The following is a 24,235-nucleotide window of genomic DNA, read 5'->3' as shown; positions in this document are numbered from 1 at the left end:
TGTGAGTAAGCATTATAGATGAGGAGACCTGAGACTTATAAATATTAAGGAACGGTGTTAGTAGCCCTGGCTTGCATAAAAGGCAAGCCGAAAATGTTTGGTAAAGCAGAGAGCGATAAAAGATAATGAAATAATTTGTTATTTGGTATTTCTAAAAGAAGCATTAAGGCAGTCACTGTGGGAAACACCAGGGACTTTACTGAACTTCCTTGCTCTGATTTTATGACTCTATCTCTCTCTATGTTATCTACCTATCTATTTTGAACTATAAAAATAGTGAGGGTGTGACTTCCGGTCACACAGCTGAACAGTGGAAGAAGGAGGATTTGAAGTCGTAAAGTCTCACTCTGGCACCTGGAATTAACCACCAAGCCAAATGTGTTGTCATCGAGGGTACTCTACTTAACATGATTATTTGTTAATTAGCATTCACTGTCATAACTTCTCTTTTGTTTATCCTGTGTCTGCAAAGTATACTTTACTTACTGTCTCCCGATTCTGAGAGGAAAAGAATAAAGGTTGTATTATATTTTAGACCTATTGCTTCAAGCTATAGAGCAAATAGTCAAGTATTTTTCTCCTTGAAGAAATAAAGATCCCAAAGTAAATAGTCTTGACTTTTAGGGTGAAGTGAAACCAAGAAAACACACATGAGAATACGAGAATGAAGGTTTCATATTATATAAGGAATGGCAGCCACTCATCTATGAAGACAAGAAACTGAGGGGGCTGCATGTTATTATGAAAAAGGTGGCAAGCGTTGCACCAACAGGCAACAAACACCTTTGGGATCCAATCCCAACTACTTGTGTGCCTTCTAGAAAACTACTTAAACTCTGTGGATACGTTGCACAAATATGAAAATTGGGGTTAGGTGGTTGCAAAGATTTTTTTCTGCTCTGAAATTCAAATTTTGTGGTTTGTGAAACATTATAATAATATAAAGTTTATGCTTGCTTACTATCAACTGCTGACATTTTTCTTTTGTCTTTGAGATTTTGAAAGTTTAATAAATTTGAAATGAGGCAATTTTGAGCCAACTTACTTAAGCACAGATTTTTCATATTTCTAAGTACATTTCAGACAGGCAAATTTTTCACTTTTAAACATTTCTGTATCTGTTGCATATATTTTTAGTCCCAGCAGACAACTCCCAAGCTATTTAAAGAAAAAGATTTTTACAGATAATTACTAAATTTGCAAGTTTATAGGGTGCATATCAGTTTTAGACCAAAGAAAACTAATTAGAGTATAAGTTGGAAAAATAGCTGCATCTGCTCAATATCTGATTATTTTGAGGTTCAAAGCTGTACTTTTATTGAAATTAAACTGCTTTTGTGTTTTTCTTCATTTTAATTTTAAAATTGATAGGCTAGAAAACCTAGCCATTTTAACCAACTCCCATTGAAGTGATTAATTCGAGGTATAGCTTATTTTCATCCAAATTGAATTAATATATTAGAAGTAATGGATCACTCTTTTTTGTCTGATTACTTTTAATTGGTTCCAGCTTAATAAGCAAACATTACTTTAATGAAGTTTCTGAGTTTATTATGGTCTGAAGCATGTTGGTGTGAGGTGGTGTGCTTTGGTTCCAGGATTAACTTGTCACCTTAGGGCATAGCTGCTTTATACTAGTACAACAGTTTGTCTTTAGGGATGGAATATAAGTTTATTCATTATCTAGAGTATGAGATGCATAGGGTAGAGGGCATTTTAACCTCTCTATCTGCTCTGTTAGAAAATGTGCTGTAATAGACAAACATTGGAGAGAGAGAGAAAGAGAGAAAGGTAAGGAAATAAGGAATGGCTGCAAGAAGTAACATGTAGCAGTCATTTTCCATCACTGGTGTCATACATAGGTAAAAGCATGGTCCTACAGTTAAAGAAAACTTGGCTCTAGTGTCAAATGAGTCACCAGTTATACCTATTTTATAGGACAAGACACCTTATCTCTCTGGGTCTCGGTTTCCTCACAATGAGGGGTTAACCCTGGTGATTTTACCTGCTCTGAGATTCCATGATCCTATTATGTTCAACTACTGTGAAAATTGACCATAGTTAACTCAGTTCTTGGTAGTTCATTTCAGGCTCATCTTTTTTAATGATTTGATAAGAAAAATAAGAAAGAGACTTGCTAGAAATTGACAGAGAGAGAGCCATTCAAGGAGACAATCTTATCCTTCAGTAATACCAATTCTATCCACTTTAGGAAGGTCAAATTAGTTTATCCCGCAACTCTTTGCTTAAGCCTTTTTTTTCCCCAGTTCTACCTCTCAGAATTTGTTAAAAGGTTGTTCTATTCTTTGATTTTTTTGTATATTGAGGATAAGTGTTCATCTTTCTCATGTATATATATTTCTAGGGTACTTGCTTTCTTAATATTTGGAGGTACATATTCAACGAATGCTATTTTTCTTTTTATAAAAGCTCATAAATGTAAAAATATTTAATTTTCTTTTCCACACTCTTTGAATTCTTTTTAATTTTTGTGATGGATCTTTGATTTTAATAAACTTTTAAATATGAAATAGTTTTAGATTTATACAAAAGTTGTGCAAATAGATACCCCACACCTGATTTTACCTATTATTAATATCTTACATTAGCATGATACACTTATTACAATTAATGAGCCAACACTGACACATTATTATCAACTAAAGTTCACATTTTCCTCATATTTTCTTAGTTTTTGCGTAACGTCTTTTTTCTGTTCTAGGATCCTATCTATGATATCACATTTCATATAGCCCTGTTTCCTTAGGCTCCTCCTGGTTGGGACAGCTTCTCAGACTTTGCTTGATTTTGTTGAGTTTGATGCTTTTGAAGGAATGCTCTTCATGCATTTTGTAGAACATTTTTCAGTAGTGATTTATATTGTGATTTGCTTATGATTACACTGGTGTTATGGGAATTTGGGAGGGAGACCACAGAAGCAAAGTGTCATTATCATCATGTCATAGCAGGGGCACATACTAATCAACATATGTAACCACTGTTGATATTAACCTTGATTATCTGGCTGAAGTAGTGTTTGTCAGGTTTCTCTACTATAGAGTTCTGTTTCTCCTCCTTGCGAATGGGGTATCTTTGTATATTATTTGGAATTCTTCAGCATGAGAAACTTATTAGTTCTCTCTCATCTATTTATTTAATTAGCTATTTATATTAGTATGGGTTAATGGATATTTATTTTATATTTTAGGTTATAATCGAATATAATTTTATCATTAATCTTCCTGCTTTGGCCATTAGGAGCTCTTGCAGTTAGCTCATGTGCCATTATTTTGTCATATACCTATCAATGTGGGTTTCTTTCTTTTTATTCTTGGGTATAACATCTCCAGACTCACCTTTTACATTTACTGCCCCAGTCCTAGAATCAGATATTTCTCTAAAGATATTTGGTTCCTTTATTGGAGAAAGGTATTAGAAACCGAGATCTGGGCTTTAGGTGTTGCTACTAGTGTATCGTCTCTTGTAGATCGTTGTAGTTGACGGAACAAGAAAATACATGTGTGTATGCTAAGTTGTGCATAAACAGACACACAAGCACATCCCTAAACACTTCCATCTGCATCTGTATTAAGCTAGACAGGAGATCATACTGATGTTCCCAACTGTAAACATTACCACATGGATTTTTCTTGTCTTGTCTCTTTGCTTGTCTGTTATCTACCACTCCAATAGTGAGAAATCTTGCTCTCATTATCCATCATCCATTTACTTTATTGTAAAATTACAATATACACGTGTAGTTTTAAAATAACTTAACTATATCCCCAGGGAAAACAACTTTATCAAGGAGAGTATAGTGCTTATGTTAGGTTTCCTTTGCCTTTAGTCTTACAGTCTTCACTCCTTTCCAAAGTTACTTAGATTAGCACACTCTTCAGCAAAACTATTCCATACATTTTTAATAGTTATGTTCTTTTGTCACAGTCTGCATTACATATTTGAATTTTTTTTATGAATGCCAACTTAATATCTTTGGATATTCTGTTTTATTTCTTTCAGCTACTTGTCATCCCTTTCTTTCTTCCCACCTTCCCATGAATGTATCTGCTAGCATGCCATTTCTTGCATTGTATTATGATTATTTGTTAACATATCTATCTTATTCTCCACTAATATAGTTTGGATTTTTGTCCCCACCCAAATCTCATGTTGAATTGGAATCCCTAATGCTGGAGATGGGGCCTGGTGGGAGGTGTTTGGATCCTGGAGGCAGATCCCTTATGGCTTGATGCTGTCTTCATGATAGTGAGTTCTTGCAAGAGCCCGTCATTTAAAAGTGTGTGGCTCCTCTTCCTCACTGTGTCTCTCTTGCTCCTGCTTTCACCATGTGAAGTTCCTGCTTCTGCCTCGCCTTTCACCATGAGTAAAAGATTCCTGAGGCCTCTTCAGAAGCAGATGCTGGCATTATGTTTCCTGTACAGCCTGCAGAACTGTGAACCACTTAAACCTCTTTCTTATAAATTACCTAGTCTCAGGTATTTCTTTATAGCAATGCAAGAATGGCCTAATACCACCCACTATACAATATACTCTTCCTGAGCTGAAATTATCTTCTCCCTAGTGCCTAGTATGACATTTGTGATACAGTAAGTGCCAGTTAAATGTCTGATCAATGAGTCTTTGAGTCTTAGGTGAACAGAGTAACATTGTCATGTACCAGGCTTATATAGTTGGGTTGCCTTCAGATAGAAAGTTAAGCTGCTTTTTAGCTATTTACCTGTAAAATTTGACCTTATACACAGTGTAATATTGAAGAGTGTAGTCTCTGTAGTCAAAATGCCTAGTAGTGGATCCTGGCTCCACCACTTACAACTTATGTGACCTTGGAAAGAGAACTTAACTTCTTTATCCTCCAGTAAAACCTGGGGAATAATAAAATCAAGCTCACAGCATTATCCTGAGTTGAATGAGAAAATACTTATAAAAGCATTTGACATAAGGTCTAGCACATATGGCTTTAAAAAGGCCAACATTATTATTATTGAATTACTTTCATACAATGTTATTCTTAAGAGGCTTATCTAAACTATTCTTTCTTTTTTTCCCATTTCCTTTGATAGAATAATTTAATCTAAGTACTCTTCATTTATTTCTATAGATTTGATTATTTTCCTCCTAATATTTGTGTGTGTGCATGTCCTTTTCCTGAGCAGTGAGTAGAATGATTATTTCTCAGAACAGACTCCCTAGTTTGGCTTCTGGCTTGAGAGGTAATTATTTTGGCATTATCTTCCACTGCCCTGCATTTGCCATCTGTTGGCGACATCACTGAAATCATCTGAGTCTTCTGTAGTCTGGCAGTATTTTATCTCTTTATTGGCTCTACCTCCAACTTAAGTTTTATCTCCAAAATGGGGAATTTGGCTAATTTCTGAAGTAGGCCTGAATATTTCCGGGTTTTATAGGACATCTGTAGTTTGCAATTTGGAAAGGTACCTGTCTTCCTTCTCAAAACCCTATTAAATATAAGAGAAAAGAATAACTTGAAAATGAAAAATGGGGCCGGTCGCGGTGGCTCAAGCCTGTAATCCTAGCACTTTGGGAGGCCGAGGTGGGCGGATCACGAGGTCAGGAGTTCGAGACCATCCTGGCCAACATAGTGAAACCCCGTCTCTACTAAAAATACAAAAAAATTAGCAGGGCGTGGTGGCAGGCGCCTGTAGTCCCAGCTACTCGGGAGGCTGAGGCAGGAGAATGGCGTGAACCCGGGAGGCTGAGCTTGCAGTGAGCCAAGATGGTGCCACTGCACTCCAGCCTGGGGGACAGAGCCAGACTCTGTCTCAAAAAAAAAAAAAAAAAAAAAAGAAAGAAAAAAAAAAAGAAAATGAAAAATGGCTGAATTTAGTATTAATTTTGGTTTATGCTATCATTTTATTAACTCAGAACTATCCAAAAAATGACCTGACTTTGTAATTTCTGCACTACAAATGGAAATTATCTTTTAACACAGAGATATTTTTAAAGAAAATCCATGCCTTACAATACTTCAACACGACTGTCTAGTTCTGGATTCTGTCAATTTCCCCATAGGTCTTCCAACTGCTTGATGTTCTTTTAAAATGCCATTTTCAAGGACTATTCAACAGGCTGAGTTTGCATCCCCAGAATCACTGCCTTTCATGTCATATGAAGGATATTCTCACTCTGTCACATCCTTCTTTTCCCGTGCACATTTGTTATTTATTTTGCATCTGGATCTATGCCAAAGCCGCCTGTAAATCTTAACAGAGTGCCTCTTAGCCTCTGAATTCCCTTTATCTGTCATGGAAGCATATTCTTGAAAGAACTCCAGGAGGGCAGTTATAATGAGTGATCCTCTCATTTTCCCCATTCTTTCTTTCAGACTTGCCAAAGAAGCTGCTTATTTCACAGGAGGACGGTGCTCGCTGAAAGATGCTTCCTTGAAACTGAGAGATTGCTTCCTTAGACAGGTCTCCTTGAAGAGGTATTTGATTTGCATTTTAATTGTTGGAGCTAAAAATCTTTGGACATGAACTATTGAAAACACTATCTTGAAACTTTAGTTATCTGCATTGTTTCTGTTTGCATTCTTACAGTGTGTCACTTAGGAACATACAGAAGTAAATTAAACATGTATGTTTGGTTACACATTAGAGTTTCACATTTACTTGATAAAAGCTGCAGCTATCCTTTAGACAGTAAGTACATACATAAATAATAAAAAGATTGATAATGTCTAGAGTTGGTAAAAGTATGGGGAAGTAGTTACAATCATTCTTACATCTTGCAGAAAAATATTGATTGCAGCAACATTTTGGGGAGATTGATCTGGCAGTATCTAGCCAAGCTTTAAGACTCTTTTATTCCTTTATTAATTCATTTAATAAAAATCAAGTGAGCACTTACTATATGCCAGGCACAATTTTAGTTACTGGGGATATGGCAGTGGAAAAAGTAAGTCCTTACCCCTGTGGGTGGTACTCTTATTTGGAATAGGACTGGAAACAGAAAATAAACAAATAAACAAGTAAATCCAAAGCATGTCAGATGTAATTAATGCTTTGAACAAAACAAGGTGAGGTAGGAGGAGAAGAGCTACTTCTTTTGGGGAGGTGTGTTACTGGTTTTATTTAGCATGTTCAGGAAGGGTACCACTGAGAAGGTGACATTTGAGTGGAGACCTGAAGAATGTGAGAGAGTAGGGCATGCAGACACCTAAGCAAAGAGAGCTCCAAGTAGAGGGAACAAGCAAATGCAAGAAATTCTAAGGTGAGGGCTTGCATCGTATTGGATTCAGGGAATAGTGCTGAGGCCAGTGTGTCTGGATTGATGCGATTATGGTGGGGAGTGGTAGGAGATGGGGTCAAAATGATACCGAGGGTGAAGATGAGCAATTCACAGAAAGACACAGGTCATTGAAGGACTTTGTCTTTTGCTCTAAGAGAACTGGCAGACCACTGATGGATTGGGGCAGAAGACTGACACAGTCTAAGTTTTAATTTTTATGTGCATGATAAAAGAAAAAGGACAGAACAGGCGCACTAGTTAGACTATTGCAGCAATCTGGAGGCTATTGCTTTTAATTTCTGTGTAAATAAACACATCAGGACATAAGGCTCTATGTGCAGGGGTGTTTGTTGCAGCACTGTCTTATGCACCTCATTACAGAAAACACTGAATGCATACTATATCGATAGGGGACTGGTTGGACAAATACTGCTACATCCATACAATGGAATAGCATATATGTATTAAAAGAGTGAGTTAGGACTGGGTGTGGTGGCTCACACCTGTAATCTCAGCACTTTGGGAAGCCTAGGCAAGAGGATTGCTTGAGGCCAGGAGTTTGAGAGCAACCTGGGGAACATAATAAGACTCCATCCACAAAAAAGTTTTAAATATTTAAAACTTAGGTGGGCATCATGGTGTGCACCTGTAATTCTGGCTACTCAAGAGGCTAAAGTGGAAGGATTGCTTGAGCCCAGGAGTTTGAGGCTGCAAGGAGCTATGATCACATCACTGTACTCCAGCCTGGGCAACAGAGTGAAACCTGTCTCTAAAAAAAAAAAAAAAAAAAAAAGAAAAAGAAAAAGAGTGAGTTAGAATTTTGATCCACTTGGTCTGATGTCAAAGCTTGTGCTTTTCTGTGGTTTAACTCCTACATTACATAACTTCAAGTCAAATGGTTCTTTTTTTTAATTGTACTTTAAGTTTTAGGGTACATGTGCACAGCGTGCAGGTTTGTTACATATGTATACATGTGCCATGTTGGTGTGCTGCACCCATTAACTCTTCATTTAACATTAGATATATCTCCTAATGCTATCCCTCCTCCCTCCCCGCACCCGACAACAGGCCCTGGTGTGTGATGTTCCCTTTCCTGTGTCCATGTGTTCTCATTGTTCAATTCCCACCTAGGTTCTTTTCTTAATGGGAAAAATGCCATGGGTCTTTGCAGGCTAGAAACCTGTTGACATTTATTTTCATACTCAGACAATTCATGATCTAGCATAGTTGTTAGCATACAAGACTCACTCAATACTTAGTTATTGAATAAATTGGGTGGGAATTACAACTAAATATCCTGTAATTTTTATATTTACCATAGAAATTACATATACTAACACTGAGGAAAATTTTCATAATTTACTTTTTTTTCCAAATGGAAATCTCCCTTGTGAGTAAGATTATAGAATAGCACGAACATGCAGAATGTCTTTGTGTGTAAATTAGTGAGCATCATGCGAGGAAGAGCTATAACTGACTATTTGGGATCTCTGTATATACTTTGCAGGGGAAATCACATCTGAATGTTCCTTTATTGTATCATGCGCAGAACTCTGAATTCTGAATAAAATTTAGGTTCAGGCAATTAAGTCCATAAAAAGTTTGTTCTTTATGTGGATTTATCTATTTCAACTTTTATTTTAAATTCAGGGGATATATGTGCAAGTTTGTTACAAGGGTACATTGCATGATGCTAAATTTTGGGGTTCTTTACATTTAAAGAATGTAAAGAGGTAGGAGGAGAAGAGCTACTTTTTTGGGGAGGTATGTTACTGGTTTTATGTAGCATGTTCAGGAAGGGCCCCTTCCCCTACACTTAAAGAATGTGAAGAACTTTGGGTAGGACTAGCTTGACCTCTTATTTTGATACATTTTTTAAAAAGACACATATCTGGGCAGGCATGGTGGCTCATGCCTGTAATCCCAGCACTTTGGGAGGCTGAGTCTGGTGGATCACCAGGGTCAGGAGTTCGAGACCAGGCTGGCCAACATGTTGAAACCCCATCTCTACTAAAAATACAAAAATTAGCTGAGCATGGTGGCAGGCACCTGAAATCCCAGCTACTTAGTAGGCTGAGGCAGGAGAATCACTTGAACCAGGGAGGTGGATGTTGCAGTGAGCCGAGATCGTGCCATTGCACTCCAGCCTGGGTGACAAGAGCGAAACTCCGTTTCAAAAAAAAAAAAAAGACAAATCTATTTATTTTCCGAATACTTAATTATTTACACTCATCATTTTTCTGGTATCTAAAGCTTTTATTCTCACTGCAGTGAACATGTAAGGTAATTTTTCAGCAGGATTTCCCTGCCCAATACCTCCTTCACAAGCTTCTTTGAAATAATATCCTAATGTTACTCTTAAGTTGTTTTAAACCCTCAAATATATAAACAAAACATTGAAAATATTCTTTTATTCTAAAGAATATGCATATATATGTAGATATTGCAAGTGATATTAAGCATAAGTAGAAAAATATACATAGAAGAATGTTATTATCCATGATCTCATCAGCTGGTTATATCCATAAAACATTTTGTTGAATAATCTTCCATGCTATCATTAATTCATTCATTGGCTTATTTATTTAGTCCTTCAGTTTCTTTAATAAATGTTACTGCTTTCCTACCTTGTGCCAGGTACTGGGTGTTGGGAATATATTAGTGAAATAAGGCTATGAGGTCTTTGACCTCAAGGAGCAAATAATACAGGAAGAGAATCAGACAATAAAGAGGTATTTGTGTATATATAGGTAAAAAAATCACATAGTGAGAAATTCTGTAAAAAGAAATAAAACAGGGTGTGGGGAAAGGAACATGAGGAGGGGGTGTTCATGATGCTATTTTATTTTTATTATTTTGTATTTCAGTAGTTTATTGGGGAAGAGGTGATGTTTGGTTACATTAGTAAGTTCTTTACTAGTGATTTGTGAGCAGTGTATAATGCACAGTATTTGTAGTCTTTTATCCCTCACTCCCTTCCCGCCCTTTCCCCCTGAGTCCTCAAAGTCTATTGTGTCATTCTTAGGCCTTTGCAGCCTCATAGCTTACCTCCCACTTATAAGTGAGAACATATGATGTTTGGTTTTCTGTTCCAGAGTTACTTCACTTAGAATAATAGTCTCCAATCTCATCCGGGTCACTGTGAATGCCATTAACTCATTTCTTTTTATGGCTGAGCAGTATTCCATCATATATATATATATATATACCACAGTTTCTTTATCCACTCATTGATTGATGGGCATTTGGGTTGGTTCCGTGATTTTGCAGTTGTGAATTGTGGTGCTATAAACATGCATGTACAAGTATCCTTTTTGTATAATAACTTCTTTTCCTCTGGGTAGATACCCAGTAGTGGGATTGCTGGATCAAATGGTGGTTCTACTTTTAGTTCTTTAAGGAATCTCCACACTGTTTTCCATAGTGGTTGTACTAGTTTACGTTCCCACCAGCAGTGTAGTAGTGTTCCCTTTACAGTGCATATACGCCAACATCTACTGTTTTTTGATTTTGTGATTATGGCCATTCTTGCAGGAGTAAGATGGTATCACATTGTGGTTTTGATTTGCATTTCCCTGATTATTAGTGATGTTGAGCATTTTTTCATATGTTTGTTGGCCATTTGTACATCTTCTTTTGAGAATTATCTATTCATGTCCTTAGCCCACTTTTTGATGGGATTTTTGTTTTTTTCTTGTTGATTTGTTTGAGTTCATTGTAGATTCTGGATATTAGTCCTTTTTCAGATGTATAGATTTTGAAGATTTTTTCCCACTCTGTGGGTTGTCTTTTTACTGTGTTGACTATTCCTTCTGCCATGCAAAAGCTCTTTAGTTTAACTAAGTCCCAGCAATTTATCTTTGTTTTCATTGCATTTGTTTTTGGGTTCTTGATCATGAAATCCTTGCCTAAGCGCATGTCTAGAAGGGTTTTTCCAATGTTATCTTCTAGAATTTTTATAGTTTTAGGTCTTAGATTTAAATCCTTTATCCATCTTGAGTTGATTTTTGTATAATGTGAGAGATGAGGATCCAGTTTCATTCTCCTGCATGTGGCTAGCCAATGCACATGGCTATCCCAGCACCATTTTGGAAAAGAGTGTCCTTTCCCCACTTTATGCTTTTGTTTGCTTTATTGAAGATAAGTTGGCTTTAAGAATTTGAGTTTATTTCTGGGTTCTTTATTCTGTTCCATTGGTCTATGTGCCTATCTTTTATACCAGTACCATGCTGTTTTGGTGACTACGGCCTTATGGTATAGTTTGAAATCAGGTAATGTGATGCCTCCAGATTTGTTCTTTTTGCTTAGTCTTGCTTTGGCTATATGGGCTCTTTTTTGGTTCCATATTAATTTTAGAATTGTTTTTTTCTAATTCTGTGAAAAGTGATGGTGGTATTTTGACAGGAATTGCACTGAATTTATAGATTGCTTTTGGCAGTATGGTCATTTTCACAATATTGATTCTACCCATCCATGAGCATGGGATGTGTTTCCATTTGTTTGTGTCATCTACAATTTCTTTCAGCAGTGTTTTGTAGTTTTCCTTGTAGAAGTCTTTCACCTCCTCAGTTAAGTATATTTCTAAGTATTTTATTTTATGTTTTTTGCAGCTATTGTCAAAGGGGTTGAGTTCTTGATTTGGTTCTCAGCTTGGTTACTGTTGGTATATAGAATAGCTACTGATTTGTGTACATTAATTTTGTATCCGGAAACTTTGCTGAATTCTTTTATCAGTTCTAAGAGCTTTCTGTAAGAGTCTTAAGGATTTTCTAGGTAAACGATCATAGCATCAGCAAACAGCAACAGTTTGACTTCCTCTTTACCGATTTTGATGCCCTTTATTTATTTCACTTGTCTGATTGCTCTGGCTAGGACTTTCAGTACTGTGTTGAAGAGTAGTGGTGAGAATGGGCATCCATATCTTGTTCCAGTTCTCAGAGGGAACTTTCAACTTTTCCCCATTCCGTAATATGTTAGCTGTGGATTTGTCATAGATGGCTTTCATCATATTGAGGTATGTCCTTTGTATGCTGATTTTGCTGAGAGTTTTCATCATAAAGCAATGCTGGATTTTGTCCAGTGATGCTTTTTCTGCATCTATTGAGTTGATCATGTGATTTTTGTTTTTAATTCTGTTTATGTGATGTATCACGTTTATTGACTTGCATAAGTTAAACCATCCCTGCACCCCTGGTGTGAAACCCACTTGATCATGGTGGGTTATCTTTTTGATATGTTGTTGGATTCAGTTAGCTAGTATTTTGTTCAAGATTTTAGTGTTTATGTTCATCGGGGATATTGGTCTGTAGTTTCTTTTTTGATTATGTCTTTCCTAGTTTTGGTGTTAGGATGATGCTGCCTTCATAGAATGATTTAAGGAGGGTTCCCTCTTTCTCTATCTTGTGGAATAGTGTCAGTAGGATTGGTACCAATTCCTTGAATGTCTGGTAGAATTCCGCTGTGAATCCGTCTGGTACTAGTCTTTTTTGTTGGTAATTTTTAATTACTATTTCAATCTCACTGCTTGTTATTGGTCTGTTTAGGGTATCTAATTCTTCCTGATTTAAGCTAGGAGGGTTGTGTCTTTCCAGGAATTTATTTATCTCTTCTAGGTTTTCTAGTTTATGCACATAAAGGTTTTTATAGTATCCTTGAATGATCTCTTGTATTTCTGTGGGGTCAGGTGTAAAATCTCTTGTTTTGTTTCTTATTGAGCTTATATGGATTTTTCTCTCTTCTTTTCTTGATTAATCTTGCTAATGGTCTGTTAATTTTATTTATCATTTCAAAGAACCAGCTTTTTCTTTTGTTTATCTTTTGTATATTTTTGTTTCAATTTCATTTAGTTCTGCTCTGATCTTGGTTATTTCCTTTTTCCTGCCAGGTTCGGGTTTAATTTGTTCTTGTTTCTCTAGTTCCTTGACGTGTGACCTTAGATTGTCTGTTTGTGCTCTTTCAGACTTTTTGATGGAGGTGTTTAGGGCTATGAACTTTCCTCTTAGCACTGCCTTTGCTGTGTCTCAGAGGTTTTGATACATTTTGTCAATATTGTCATTCAGTTTGAAGAATTTTTTAATTTGTAGTCTTTCATTCCTCACCCCTTCCCACCCTTTCCTTCTGAGTCCCCAAAGTCCACTATGTCCTTCTTATGCCTTTGCATCCTCATAGCTTAGCTGCCACTTATGAATGAGAATATATGATGTTTGGTTTTCCATTCCTGAGTTACTTTACTTAGAACAGTAGTCTCCAATCTCATTCAAGTTGCTGCAAATGCCATTAATTCATTCCTTTTTATGTCTGAGTAGTATTCCATCATATATATATATATACACCACAGTTTCTTTATCTACTTGTCCAATACAATACAATTTTATTAACTATAGCTGTCATGCTGCACATTAGATTGCTAAACTTTTTCATTAATTTGTGTCTTTTGACCTATATCTTTGTATCCTTTGGCTTATATCTTTGTTTTTGAGCATTTTCTCTCTCTCTCTTTGCTTTATGTTGTATTTTTCTATTACTAAATTTCAGTGATTTTAAATTTCAGTGATTTTATACTCTAAAATCTACTTAGTCTACAGGGTCTAAACTGCTATTTATCCCATGCAGTCATTTTTTTCCCCTTTCAAATTTCATATTTTCCATTTTCAAAAGTCCCATTTGGCTCTTCTTTATATAATATATTTCTGTTCTCATATTAGTGATTTCCTTGAATATTTGAACATATTAAGCATATTTCTAACAGACGCTTTAAAATCATGTTCTACTAGTTCTATCATATCTACTGTTTCTTGGTTTTTGTCCATTGATTGATTTTTCTTCTGTAATGGGCCATAGTTTTCTACTTTTAAGAATTTTCAGTAATTTTTAATTGAATAGTGATCAATATAAATTTTGTGTTTTTTTGAGTGTTGGATTGTGTTGGCTTTCTTTAAATAAGGTTGCACTTTGATCTCGAAGGTAGTTACTTGAGTGTCAGCTTGATAATTACAAAATTTGCTTGTAAACTTCGTGAGGGGAGATTTGGAGAAGACTTTACTCAGGACCACAAAATATGTCAACCTTCTGATCTGTTCACTGAATACGCTTGATGTTCAGCAAGGAATTCTTGCTATATAGCTCGTCAAACTTTGAATGATACCCAGTCTTGTGTGAACTCTGGTATTTATTTAATAGCAAATCAATTGCTTTGACTTCTGAGATTTCATTTTATGCATGCATGGCTTAAATAGATTTAAGAAGAACCTTATGCAAATTCCTGAAGCTCATTTTCTTTATAGTTCCCTCCTTTCCAGTTCTTTCTCCTCAAACCCCAGGTAGCCACTTCGAAATCCTGTCTCTATCTTCTCAAATAAGCAAGACTACTGTCCTAGAATTAGAATCTTTCTTTTGCAACATGTTTTGGAAAGTTTCTCCAGGCAAAAATCTGAGGTAATCATGCGGTTCACCTCTTTTGTTTCCCTTCTCTCAAGGGTTGGGTTTTTTATCCAATTTTCTAGATTCTTTTGTGATGAAGGAGTGAGTCATTTCTCATTACTCCATCATAGTGTAAATAAGAAGTTTCAATTACGTAACCATTTTTAAATTCTTTTTTTAGTTAACAATGTGCCATAGTAATACATTCTTTCCAATGAGTGTAAACACACATTCTTTTCAATGCCTTCATAATATTTCATTGCATAGATCTTTATAATTTATAACCAATATCTTATTGATGGACATTTAGAATAGTTCCATTTGCTGGCATTACTATAATTCTGCAAAAATAATTCTAATGAATATATTTTGCATTAATATTATTAGATGATTTCTCTACAATAAACACTGAAATTAAATTTGAGTCAAAGGCGATTCACCTCATGTTTGATAGATACTGCTACACACAATTCAGGAAATATACTAGTTAATCCTTATGTTATATATAGTGAATATAGCTAATCATATACTCCTTTCTTAACAGTTAAATTTTTAAAAATTTTGCATTTGTGTATAGCAAAAGCACTATTAAGAAGAAAGTTTATATCTATAAGTGTCTACATAAAAAGAGATGAAAAACTTCAAATAAATAATTTAGTGATGCATCTTAAAGAACTAAAAAAGCAGGAGCAAATCAACCCCCAAATTAGTAAAAGAAAAAAATAATAAAGATCAGAGCAGAAGTCAATAAATTTAAAATTAAGAAAACAATTCAAAAGATCGGTGAAACAAAAGTTTTTTTTTTTTTACAGTTAAGCCAAATTGACAAACCTTTAACCAGACTAAGGAAAAAAAGGGAGAAGATCCAAATAAATAAAATCAGAAATGAAAAAGGAGATATTACAACTGATACTGCAGAAATTCAAAGGATCATTAGTGGCTACTGTGAGCAACTATATGCCGATATAATCTAGAAGCAATGGACAAATTCCTAGATACATACAACCTACCAAGATTGAACCAGGAAGAAATTCAAAACCTGCACAGACCAGTAACAAATAACTACATTTAAGCCATAATAAAATTCTCCCAGTAAAGGAAAGCCTAGGACCCGATGGCTTCACTGCTGAATTCTACCAAACATTTAAAGAAGAACTATTACCAATCCTACTCAAACTTTTCCAAAAAATAGAGGAGGAAGGAATACTTCTAAACTCATTTTATGAGAACTGAATTATTCTGATACCCAAACGAGAAAAAGTCACGTCAAAAAAAATACTACAGGCCAATATTTCTTATGAATATTGATGCAAAAATCCTCAGCAAAATCAAATTAGACAAAACATTAAAAAGAACACTCATCATGACAAAGTGGAATTTATCCTTGGGATGCAAGGATGATTCAACATACACAAATCAATCAATACAATACATTATATCAACAGAAGGAAGGATAAAAACCATATGATTATTTCAAGTAATGCTGAAAAAACATTTGGTAAAATTCAACATCCCTTCATGATAAAACCCTAAAAAAACTGCAGATGTGAGTAACATACTTGAACATAATAAAAGCCATATACAACAGACCCACAGCTAGTATCATACTGAATGGGAAACAAACTGAAAGTCTTTCCCCTAAGATCTGGAACCCACCAAAATGCTAATTTCACCACTGTTATTCAACATAGTACAGGAAATCCTAGCTAGAGCAATCAGACAAAAGAAAGAAATAAAGAGCATCTAAATTGGAATGGAAGTCAAATTATCCTTGTTTGCAGAAAACATGATCTTATATTTGGAAAAACATGAAGGCTGCAGAAAAAAAAACTATTTGAGCTGATAAATTCAGTAAAGTTGCAGGTTACAAAATCAACATACAAAAATCAGTAGCATTTCTATATGCTGACAGTGAGCAATCTGAAAAAGAAAAAAAGAAATCCCATTTATAATAGCCACAAATAAAATCAAATACCTAGGAATTAACTAAACAAGTGAAAGATCTCTATAATTAAAACTATAAAACACTGATGAAAGAAATTGAAGAGGACACCAAAAAATTGAAAAATATTCTATGATCCTGGATTGAGGAATCAATATTGTTAAAATGTCCATACTATAGAAAGCAATCTACAGATTCAATGCAATCCTTATCAAAATATCAATGACATTCTTCACAGAAATAGAAAAAACAATCCCAAAATTTATGTGGAACCACAAAAGACCCAGAAGAGCCACAGTCATCCTAAGCAAGATGAACAGAACTGGAGGAATCACATTCTTGACTTCAAATTATACTACACAGCTATAATAATCAAAACAACATGGTACTGGCATAAAAACAGACACATAGACCAATGGAATAGAAAAGAGAACCCAGAAACAAACCCACACACTTAGAATGAATTCATTTTTGACAAAGGTGCCAAGAATATGTGCTGGGGAAAAGACAGTCTCTTCAATAAATGGTGCTGGGAAAATTAGATATCCATATGCAAAGAATGAAACTAGACCCCTATCTCTTACCACATATAAAAGTCAAATCAAAATGGGTTAAAGACTTCAATCTAAGACCTCAAACTATAAAACTGCTATGTGAATACATTGAGGAAAATCTCCAGGACACTGATTTAGGCAAAAATTTCTTGAGTAATACCCCATAAGCTCAAACAACCAAAGCAAAAATGAACAAATGGAAATACATTAAATTAAAAAGATTCTGCACAGCAAAATAAACAACCAAAAAGGTGGAGACAACCCACAGAATGGGAGAAAATATATGCAAATTAACCATTAGATAAGGGATTAATAACCAGAATATATAAGGAGCTCAAACAACTCTATATGAAAAATCAATTCATCCAATCAAAAAATCAGCAAAAGATTTAAGTAAACATTTCTCAAAAGAAGACATATACATGGCAAGGCAAACAGACATGAAAATGTTCTCAAAATCATTGATCATCAGGGAAATGCAAAGCAAAACTACAGTGAGATATCATTTTACACCGGTTAAAATGGCTTATATCCAATAGACAGGCAATAATAAATGCTAGTGAGGATGCGTTGAAAGGAAACCCTTGTATATACTGTTGGTGGGAATGCAAATTAGTACAACCACTATGGAGAAGAGTTTGGAGGTTCCTCAAAAAACTAAAAATAAAGCTACCGTGTAATCTAGCAATCCCACTGCTGGGCACATACCCAAAAGAAAGGAAATCAATATGTCAAAGAGCTGTCTGAATTCTCAAGTTTACTGCAACATTATTCACCACAGCTAAGATTTGGAAACAGCCTAAGTGTCCATCAACAGATTGCACAACAGGGCGACTATAGTCAATACTAACTTAATTGTACATTTTAAAATAATTAAAAAAGTGTAATTGGATTGTTTGTAATGCAAAAGATAAGTGCTTGAGAGGATGGAAACCCCAATCTCCATGATGTGATTATTTCCTCATTGCATGCTTGTATCAAAACATCTCATGTACCCCACAAATATATACACCTACTATGTACCACAAAAATTAAAAATAAGAAAATTTTTAAAAAGGAAAGAAAAAATAAATAATTTGCATTTTATGAGTATTTATTACTTTTTATTTGCTTTTAAAGAAATGTAATGCAGCTTCTTTTGTAAACTTTAATAGCAGCATTTTATTATTCAAATTTCTAAAAATTTTTTGTTTTTAAATCAACTTCTTTCTATGTAGTTTTGAATATTAACAGCATGTTTAAATGATTTTCTGTGTGTTCTCAGTTATTTTAAAAATAGTTTTTTCGTTAAACTCTATTGATAAGTGTGTTCGCACACTTTTAAAAACTGGATGTTTAATAAAAGATTGGATATCAAGTTGGTGTGTTTCTTAAAATCATCAATGTTTATATTTACCCTCTACTTGAACATCCAAATCACTCCACTCTTTTAGGTTTGTTAATATTAAGAAGAGTACTAGCTATTATAAATTTAAAAATCTTTGTAAGAGTAAATTACTATGGCGATTTTGTTCTTGTATTAGGAATAGGCATTTCATGATAATTATATAGCCTATTACTTATTTAATGTTCTTTTTGAGAAAATATTAATTATGAATTGTTATTATGGACCAGTCTTGGGTAATATTATTTTCTGTTGTTACCTTAAATACATATTATCAAATGTGCATCTCAAATTACATAGCAAAAGGTAAAATTTAACTATAAAGTATCCATTAATTAATGGCAAAAATGCTAAAAAGGTAGGTTAAACCAGAATTGTTTACTTTCAGTAAGATTCCAGTTATGAAAACTTGCAAACATAATACTAAATTAAATTCGTATGTTTGTTTCTGGCTTGGTCTTGTTACATGTGAGATCCTCCTTTTGGAAAATAAGTCCTATGACATGATTTGCTTTGATCAAGAGATGCTCATTAATGTTAGAATTTAGATATGAACAGTTAAATGTTAGACTATAGATGAGTTGGATATCTTTTGTTGTTACATACGATATTGCCTTAAAACTTTGAAAAGATCTATTGATAATGTCAATTTCTAACTGAAGTCATGTTTTTCATAGGACTTCAGCTAAAAGGATATTTACACACACACACACACACGCACACACATTGTATGCACTGAAGGTGCATTCAATCTTGGAATTGTGCAAACTCTGATAATCATTAAAACATATTTAGTACTTGCCCATTTGCGTTAAAATGGATTCTGGGATCCTTCTATATCTCTTATCTAATATTTTCAATGACATTAGAAGATCTTTGTGTGGATGGCATATGGGAAAATAGCATAACATAGTTATGTTACATAAGGGACGTGCATATTATGATTTTAACCTGTATTTCCAGCTTAAAATATAGTCCTTATCATAAAGCTAGCTATCATATTTGTCCACATCTGGTTATTTAAGGTGTTCTCTATTTATCTAAACTTTGTGGAAAAATGGTTCAATAGTTTGCATGTAAATTATTCCCTTGTCTGGTTATAAATAAATATACAGTGGAAAATGCTAATTAAAACAAGTCCGGTTATTCAAACAATGCATTATTCAAGAAAATTCTCTAATATTTAATTTAATTTTTTCTTAGATTTTAACAATCTCTATGACCTTTTGTTATTAGAATTAATAAGTGAGTAATCAAAAGCACAAATAAGCATAAGAGTATTAAGATCTAATATCATTGTTCATAAAAACACTTTAATAGTGGATCCTTTAAGACATATCAAATATTTATTATTTTACAAAAGCTGATGGTAGCATTCTCTGTGTTGCCTGAGGGCATCAATTCCTCAATGAAATGTTTTCATTATGACAATATTTTATGTTTCTTGTTGTGGTGTACATTACAGCTGAAATAAATTGTGTTCTGAAAGCAATTCCTTTAAAAGATAATATGGTAAAATACTTTATACCTAGTGGGCAAGGGCAGCTCTTGTCTCTTTAAAGAGATTTTAATAAAAACATCAATTTCATTTTGATTCACTACAATGTCTATAAATACTTAACATATTCTTTGGGAATGCACATATGAAACTATTCAAGCTTTGCTCTTTGTTAGCGTGCAAACCATTAATGTCTGTCTTTCAAAACTATTTTTCAGGCTCATTTGTTGATAGTCAAGCTTTAATTAAATGAAAGTGTTGGGATTAACGAAAAGAGATTGAAAAATGAGAGAAAAAAATGTACCAACCTGGCAGATCTTGCTTATTTGGTATAAAGCAGTTGTATTTAAGATGGAATTTTAACAACAGTCTTTATAGTATGACTCAATAAGGGAATATTCTTTACTGACTAATTTCCTTCAAATTTGCTAAACGATGTTTTTCTAATTTACTTAAATAATATCCAATGAAGTGCAAGCATAATTCTGCTGTTTAATTTTAGAATAACTCAGAGGTTTTCATCAGCAGCCAGATTAACGATTTTTTTTTTTTTTCTGGAGGAACTAGCATGATGTATAACATTTAAATATTTTGAAGGAGATTCTCACTGTGTTAAAACCATTTACATCACCCCATCAATTGCAAAAAGAAATGTTCTTTTAATAAAAATAGTTTTGTGTTGCTGAATACACTATCTTAAAGATAATTTTTTTCACCTTAACCAGACCACGCAATTATAGCTTAATAAAATTTGGATCATTTCAGAAATGGAAGCAAGATTGTTTATTTTTAGTGTTAAGATTTTTTTTTCTTGCACAGAAGTGGAGAAATCTATTTCTAATTACCTTTAGCTTAGAAGGTGTAGGGGAAAAATTATTTTCCTTTTAACCCATTAGGTTCTCTACTAGGTCTCTGAAACAAAAGAAAGATTAACAAGAGGAGAGCATAAACATTTATTTAATATAAAAGTCATGATATGAAAGCTTTAATAAAGAGATTAAGATCCAAATATCTGATTAAATCTGAGTGTTTTACACTATGTTTGATAAGGAGTGAAAAGTCATGCAAAAAGCTAAGCTTTTTTCTCGAAGTTCATTGGGGGAAACGTATCCTTCAGCAAAGCCTATGCCTTCAGATTCTTCTTGAAGTTCCTCCATCTTTGGAGAAAGGAGGCTCCTTTCCTCCAGGGACAGGGTGGGCACCTCTCATGTGAAAGTCTTATGACCTGCCTCAGGGAAGACAGAGAATCCTTCTATCACCTACCATTTCTCAAACGACTCCAGCTAAAAATACTAAATATGTTATGTTGTCATATTATGGGGTATCATGTCATGAACCCCACCATTCATCCACCTGAAACCTCCCCAAGAAGCTTCACGATTCAGAAGCTGAGTTGGTAGATTGCCCCACATCCCATTGAACTAATCTCTCAGCCCTGGGAACAGTTCTATCCAGTTAAACAATTGTGTCTCATTTTGGGAGGCAGTGGTATAGATGGGAGTAGTCAACCACCCAAATTAAGTCTCTATATGAAGGGAGCAATCAGTCATTTAATTGGAGGTACATTTATGGCAATAAGAGAAAAACAAAGGTTAGTGGTTGTATCAAGTTAAAGGCAGAGGGAAGTCAAGATTTCTAGATGTTGAGATTGAATAATTTTAAGATGGTGGAGTGAAGATAGCAGTAGCAATTTTATAGATTTTCCTGATTTATAGTTTGAATGTCTTTGGTTATGTCACTGGGTGTTCCAGTGAATTTTCTGCGTCGCCCACATGGCAACAGGAATGAAGATTGTCTATACATGATGTGTTGTGAAGATTTCTCTTAAGTTTGTATCAAATCCTCCAGCATCAGCCTGCAGGTCCTCAGGAAAAAGGCAGTTTTCATTCTCAATAATTCCAAGTCGGAAGGGAGAAAATTTAAGAACATTTATTTGGGGAGTTGTAACCAGATATTGGAGAAAACTGTTAAGAATTAAAGATTCAGTCTCATTTATAGGTAGTAACAAAACTTTACAGTGAACAGGACTAGATTTTATTATCCATATATGTTTCCTATAGTTTTTCATGGAAACATTGTTTTCTCTCCACAGTCACCCAGCTTATGTCAAATATAATTACAGTAAGACTAATTTGCTTATAGTCTCATTAAACTTGGCCTGATTACTTACCTAAAAGTGGCAAGATTAGTAGTTGGCCACATAGGCTCTTTTTTCACTTTGCTTTGGCAAAACTTTTCATAAGGAATTTCAGATTAGGTATTTAAAAGCCTCTGAGGCTAGGAAGTTAAGCAGGGGAGCTTGTCATCAGATGTCATCCACAATACCTATAGATTTCAATGAATTCCTCTCTTCTCAACATTTCCAGTATCTGGAAGTTTCCTGGGCCTGCCAGCAAGCAACCTTTTTTACTCATCTGTAAGGTCAGAAATCCTGTAAGCCCACTGTCAGGTTGTTTTTCTTGTCTGTTTGTTTTGTTTTTCCCAAGAGGCTATTGAAAGCACCAACTCAATAAAGTCAAGCTTAGTTCCTTAAAACTGGACATTCCAGTGAAAGCCTTTCTAATGTAACCAATGTTTCCAATTATGTCCAGTTACAAGGATAACAGATTCTTATTGAACTTATGCAAATAACCATATTGCCATAAAAATATGAATATTTAATAAGAGTTTCTGAATTTTGGAGGGATCAGATAGGAAGAAAAAAATAAACGTTTCATTTTTGTTCACAATGGCATACTTTACCAAATAGCTGTAAGCTATAGATAGCTTAAGAGAAAAGAAAAAAGTCATTCATTAGATCTGAAAACAAGACATTGAAGAACTATCAATTTTCCAAAACAAAAACCATAATAATTATATTTCAGTTCATTCAGTTCCGTGTAATTAACTATTGTTTGCTTGATCTTGGGTTAGTAGTTTTGTTACAGAGGCAGAAGTCCAAGAGAGCCAGAGTAACACCATTTTAAAATCAACTCCATCTTAAACAAGCAAGGCACATTCCTTGTCAGTCACAACCCATGATCCTGAGATGTTTATAGATGAGGAAACAGCCTAAACCTATAAGGACACGCTCCTACAACAGTAGAGAGTCCAGATGTCCCAATACACATAAAAATATATGCTTTCAAGAAAATAGCACTTATGCTTGATGTACTCACACACTAAAATATCAAGGGTAGTTTTCTTTAACTCAATAGAATAATACATTTTGTCATTCTGTCTGCTCACCTGTACATAGGCACAGCTTAGTTTAGTCTTTGCATAGGAAAGACCTCTATACACAAAAAACTTAAAACAAATATGGTGCGCTCCTCCACTTGCTTTCTGAGGACACCGTACTCTGCAATGGTGTAACTTTGAATAAACTTGCTTCTTTCACTGAACTTTGAGACTCTCCTTGAATTCCTTCTTGCACAAGATCCAAGAACCCTCTCTGGGTATCTGGATCTAGACCACTTTTTCTGGTAACAGTTTCATGAACACATCAGATTCTTCATTCGAGTTTTGGAAATTCTTACCCAGTCTAGTGGCATGACCTTAAAATTATCATAAATCTGTATTTTGCAAAAGCTTTCAGGAAAGCATGAAAGTAAAACAGTATCGCAGCACTATTCACAATAGCAAAGACTTGGAACCAACCCAAATGTCCAACAATGATAGACTGGATTAAGAAAATGTGGCACATATACACCATGGAATACTATGCAGTCATAAAAAATGATGAGTTCATGTCCTTTGTAGGGACATGGATGAAGCTGGAAACCATCATTCTCAGCAAACTATCGCAAGGACAAAAACCAAACACCACATGTTCTCACTCATAAGTGGGAATTGAACAATGAGAACACATGGACAGAGGAAGGGGAACATCACACACCAGGGACTGTTGTGGGGTGGGGAGAGCGGGGAGGGATTGCATTAGGAGATATACCTAATGCTAAATGACGAGTTAATGGGTGCAGCACACCAACATGGCACATGTATGCATATATAACAAACCTGCACATTGTGCACATGTACCCTAAAACTTAAAAGTATAATAATAATAATAATAAAGAAAGTAAAACAGTATCTTTATTTATTTTTATTTTTATTTTATTTTTCAATACATATTATTTTATTTATAAAAATGCATCACAATATTAAGATGGCTATCAACATGAATAGAA

At 34.6% G+C, this 24,235-nt stretch overlaps 1 long non-coding RNA gene across 1 annotated transcript in view; it reads left to right on the top strand.

Moving 5' to 3' along the window:
• LOC131383755 (uncharacterized) overlaps window positions 1–24,235 on the top strand; it is a 35,892-nt gene that overhangs the window by 5,372 nt on the left and 6,285 nt on the right. Inside the window, exon 4 of the long non-coding RNA XR_009213995.1 lies at window positions 6,365–6,466. This is a non-coding gene — a long non-coding RNA (uncharacterized LOC131383755). The remainder of the gene's footprint in view (window positions 1–6,364; window positions 6,467–24,235) is intronic.

This window comes from Hylobates moloch, unplaced genomic scaffold, assembly GCF_009828535.3.
Source record: "Hylobates moloch isolate HMO894 unplaced genomic scaffold, HMol_V3 SCAFFOLD_6, whole genome shotgun sequence".
NCBI lineage: Eukaryota > Metazoa > Chordata > Mammalia > Primates > Hylobatidae > Hylobates > Hylobates moloch.
The sequence above is the reverse complement of the archived record's forward strand: the minus strand, read 5'-3'. Positions and strand labels throughout refer to the sequence as shown.